We start from the raw sequence: 5,426 nt of genomic DNA, 5'->3' as shown, positions 1-5,426 counted from the left end.
AGAAAGTGTGATGTCTTCAACTTCGTTTTTCTTTCTCAAGATTGCTTTTGTTATTCAGGGCCTTTTGTGGTTCTATACCAATTTTTAAATTGTTTTTTTCTATTTCTGTGAAAACACCTTTGGAATTTTGATAGGGGTTACAATGAGTCTGTAGGTCTTTTTGGGTGGTATGGACATTTTAACAATATTAACTCTTTCAATTCATGAACACAGGATATTTTTCCATTTATTTGTGTCTGGTTCAATTTCTTTCATTAATGTTTTATAGTTTTTAGTGTGCAGATCTTTCACTTCCTTAGATAATTTTATTCCTAGGTGTTTTATTCTTTTTGATGCTATTGTATATGGGATTGTTTTCTTTATTTCCTTTTCAGATTAGTCATTGTTGGCATAAAGAAATACAACTGATTTTAGATGTTGATTTTTGTATCCTGCAATTTTACTGAATTCATTTATTTGTTGTAACAGTTTTTGTTTATGGACTCTTTAGGGTTTTCCACATATAGGATCATGTCATCTACAAACAAAGATAATTTTATTTCTTCCTTTCTGATTTGAAGGCCTTTTATTTCTTTTTCTTGTCTGGCTCTTACTAGTACTTCAGTACTATATTAAATAGAAATGGCAAAGTGGAGATTCTTGCCCTGTACTCAGTCTTAGAGGAAAAGCTTTTCAGTTTTTCTCCATTGATTAGGATGCTAGCTGTGGGCTTTTCTAAATGGCTTTCATTTTGTTAAGGAATGTTCTTTCTATTCTTATTTTGTGTAGAATTTTTATTGTGAATGTATATTGAACAAACTATTTTCTGCTTCTATTGAGATAATTGTGTGTTTTTTATCCTTTATTCGGATAATATGGTATATCATATTGATTGATTTTCATATGTTAAACCAACATTTTATCTCAGGAATAAACCTCACCTGGTCATAGTGTGTAATCTACTTGATGAGTTGAATTCAGTTTGGTAGTATTTTATTGAGGATTTTTGCATCTATATTCATCAGAGATGTTGGCTTATAGTTTTCTCTTCTTGTCATATCTTTGTTTTTAGTGTCAGGGCAATGCTGACCTCATAAAATAAATTTGGAAGTATTCCTTTTACTTTTATTTTTTGGAAGAATTTAAGAACAATTAGCATTGTCTTCTTTGAATATTTGATAGAATTCAGCAGTGAAGCCAACTGGGCCTGGGCTTTTCTTTTTTGGGAAGCTTTTGATTACTACTTCAATCTCCTTATATTTTTATTGGTCTGTTCAGGCTTTCTATTTTTTCTTGACTCATTCTTGTTAGGTTGTACATTTCTAGGAATTTATCAATTTATTGTAGGTTATCTAATTTGTTGGCATATAATTGTTCATAATAGTTTCTTATGATCTTTTAAAATTTGGAGGCATCCATTGTAATGTCTCTTTTGTAATTTCCAATTGATTTTGAGTCTTTTCTCTTTTTCTAATTTAATCTAGCTAAGGGTTTGTCATTATTGTTCATTTTTTTCTAAAATCCATCTCTTCCAAAATTTTTTTTTCAGGGACCTTACCTCTTTTAATAGTGTAATAGTTGTTATAGGAGTATCAGTTGATGTTTATTCCATTTTAAAGAAATAGGTCTTATTTGTGACTCATTAATAATTTGTAATTCATTTTCATCTAACTGTCCAATGAATATCAATACTCAGAGAATCAAAGTTTTGTTGACTTTTTCTATTGTTTTTCTAGTTTAAAAAAATTCTGCTAAATCTTTATTATTTCCTTCCTTATTTTAACTTTGGGTTTATTTTGTTCTTTTTATAATTCCTTAAGGTATAAAGTTAGATTATTTGAGATCTTTTTTAATGTAGGCCTTTATTACTATAGAAGTCCCTTTTGGTACTGCTTCTGCTGCATCCTGTAGGTTTTGGTAAGTTGTGTTTTCATTTTCTTTTGTCTTCAGATATTTTAAAAATTCCCTTTTGATTTCCTTTTTTACCCAGTGGTTGTTAAATAGTGTGTTATTTAGTTTCCATATATTTGTGAATTTTCCCATTTTCTTGCCACTATTGATTTCTAGTTTTATTCCATTGTGGTAGGAAATGATCTATGGTATGATTTTAATCTTCTTAAATTTGTTGAGATTTATTTTGTGATCTAATGTGTGATCTATCCTAGTGTATGTTCCATGTGCACTTTAAATGTATTCTTCTGCTGTTGTATGATAAGTTCTGTATATGTCCGTTAGGTCCATTTGGTCTACAGCATTGCTCAATTCTGTTCTTTATTGACTTTCTGTCTGGATGTTCTATTTATTATTGAAAGTGGGTTATTGACATCTCCTATTATTGTATTACTGTCAATTTCTCCTTTCAGTTTGTCAGTGTACTTATGCACCCAACATCAGAGCACATATGTATTTATAATTGTTATATCTTCCAGTTGCATTGACCCTTTTATTATATAATGTCTTTATCTCTAGAAACAGTTTTTGACTTAAAGTCTGTGTCTCATAATAAAAAGAAAACAAAGCAGGAGTGGCTAATATCTTTTTCCATTCTTTCATTTTCAGCCTATGTGTATCCTTAAATCTAAAGTGAGTTTCTTACAGATGGCATAAAGTTGGATCTTTCTTATTTAATCTGTTCAGTAACTCTCCTTATTGGGGAATTTAGTCCATTTACACCTAATGTAATTATTAATAGGAAAGGATTTACTATTGCCATTTTGTTAGCTGTTTTCTGTTTGCCTTGTGATTCTTTTGTCCCTCTTTTTCTCTCTTACTATCTTCCTTTGTCTTCCCATTGGAGCTTTTTTTTTTTTTGGTATTGATAGATTTTGATTTTTTTAAAAATTTTGTGTAACTTCTACAGGTATTCTCTTTGTGGTCATATAGGGGCTTACCTAAAATATCTTAGAGCTATAATAGTCTACTTTAAGCTGATAACAACTTAAAGTAAGTTGATAACAACTTCACTTGCATATAAAAAGTCTCAGCTTTATCTCTACTCCTCACTCATTATATACTATTGTATGTATCATTAACATAATTTATAATTGTTTTTAATACTTTTATCTTTTATAGTAGAATTAAAAGTTATTGTTACTGAGTGCAAGCTTGTACTGCTTGCTTCACAACAGGCCAATAAATCAGGAGATGTGTTGTTGGGGCAAGGAATAATGATTTTATTTAGAAAGCCAGCAGACCAAGAAGATAGTGGACTCACATCCTAAAAAAACATCTTGCCCGAGTTAGAATTCAGGAATTCAGGCTTCTTCTGAAAGGGGATGGAATCAAGTAAAATATTTCCTGATTCTGGTCAGCCTCCAGAGGGGATGTGTTCCTGCAGTCATTCACAGGTGGGCCTGGTCAGGATACTTCCTGTGAGCTAAACAAAAGTAGCTTAGCTTAATGCTCATTACCTGGGAGGCAGGTTTCCAGACATGGGCCATTATGTATATTTAAGCTTACATGCAACATCCCTTTAGTGATTAACTTGTAATAGAATACAAAGATTCTTCCCTGTTACAATTCCTCACTGTCAATGTCCATTCCACAGTCTTGTGGGAAAAGGGACAAAGACCACTCTGGCTACTTCCTGCTGAATGGAGGCAACAAATATTCCTTATAGTCTTTAGTCAGTCCTTTTTTAGCTATAACTATTTGAACCTGATGAAACCCCTTAGGACTCTGTCTAATTTGTAATTTGTAATTGAACTTGGGGTGTTGGTTCCAGTTCCCAATACGTACACTAAATTCCTGTTGTAATTATTTGGACAAAGTTAAACAAATTGATTAACCCTTCTCCAGCTGCAATGAAATTACCATCTACTTCAGTTGGACATGCAGACTTGTTGGAGGCAAACTCATGAACAGAGGTTAGTATAGTGCCCAAAGTTTTAATGTATTTGGCAACTGCTAGTTCTTTTAGAGCACTTATAGATTCTCTCACCTGGGCAGACACCTGGAATGGCATACCATGCAATATTTCAAAAGGGCTTAATTTAATCTTGCTTCTTAGAAGGAGCCACTGATCAATATCAGAGCAACTGGCAAGGCCTTATCCCAAGTTAAGTTACTATTCATTTTCTTGGTTTTTCCTGTTGACTGTGGGCTCTAGGATGAATGTAGTTCCAATGCCTTAACCCAAATCAGGGGATAATTTCCTTAAGGAGGGCTTTAGCCAATTAAGTACTGATTTTAAAAACTAATAACTTTGCCACACACAAAACAAATGGTCCCCAAAATATTCTCCTTTCCTTCTGAAGATTTTATGATGCATTGTTATCATTAACCAGTCTTTTACTATTAAACTTAAATGACCAATTAAAACAAACAGTTCTGAGACCATTCTTCCACCACTGATTAAGACTGGGGTGGCAAGTATTGGGGATAATATTCATTTAGACTTCTGAGATTTCTGGGAAGACTTGGTGACCTTGCCAGCTTCAGCTGCCTTCTTGTCCACTGCTTTCATACCCACAGCAACTGTCTGGCTCACGTCACAAACTGCAAAAATGGCCCAGAGGAGGATAGCCAGAGAAGCTCTCAACACACATGGGCTTGCCAGGAACCATATCAACAATGGCATCATCACCAGTTTTCAAGAATTTGGGGCCATGTTCCAGCTTTTCCCCATAACAATCAATCTTCTTCAGCTCAGCAAACTTGCAAGCAATGTGAGCTGTGTGACAACCCAGCACAGGTGCATATCCAGCACTGATTTGGCCTGGATGGTTCAAGTAATCTCTTGAGCTGTGCAGCCAGCTTCTTCCATCAGTGGTCATTTTTGCTGTCACCAGCCACATTGCCACACGAATATCTTTGACAGATATGTCCTTGACATTGAAGCCCACATTGTCCCCAGGAAGGGCTTTACTCAAAGCTTTATGGTACATTTCAACAGACTTTAGTTCAGTTGTAATATTGACTGGAGCAAAGATGACCACCATGCCAGGTTTGAGAATACCAGTCTCCACTCAATCCACAGGGACAGTACCAATACCACCAATTTTGTAGATGTCCTGGAGGGGCAGACACAAGGATTACACTGGCTAGGAATACACTGGCTGGTACTGACAAGTCAATCTGTGGGAGAAGTGCTCCTCTTGCCTCAGAGGATGTTGTTTTAGATTAGATGTCCCAGCATCCCTTTTTAATGGGATTACTCTTGGCCATGTGTTTTTGGCCTTCCCTGGGCTGCTGTTAACACACACTTCTGGTCTTACCCTTTTGTAGACCTTGGGGGTCGGGGAGAGCTCTGTTTCCTTTCCTGGAGTTTCCATGAACACCATCTGTAGGCTTAAAGTGTGTTCTGGTGGGACTCTGTCAAGCTGTTCTGGTGAAAAACTTCAGGGTGAAGTCTATCAAAAAGTTAATCAGCTCATTCTCCACTGTCAATTTTACTGGGGGCTCCTGTGGGGACTTAGTTGCCTCAAGTCCAAGGGAGCCCCTGAGCC

General features: G+C 35.2%; 1 pseudogene; it reads left to right on the top strand.

Annotated features, from left to right (window-relative positions):
• The first annotated feature begins 2,056 nt into the window (after positions 1-2,056).
• On the top strand, positions 2,057-5,148 carry LOC112066428 (uncharacterized; annotated as a pseudogene).
• The last annotated feature ends 278 nt before the right edge of the window (positions 5,149-5,426 follow it).

Source organism: Physeter macrocephalus, chromosome 21, assembly GCF_002837175.3.
Source record: "Physeter macrocephalus isolate SW-GA chromosome 21, ASM283717v5, whole genome shotgun sequence".
NCBI lineage: Eukaryota > Metazoa > Chordata > Mammalia > Artiodactyla > Physeteridae > Physeter > Physeter macrocephalus.
This window is presented reverse-complemented; position numbering and strand designations above follow the sequence as displayed.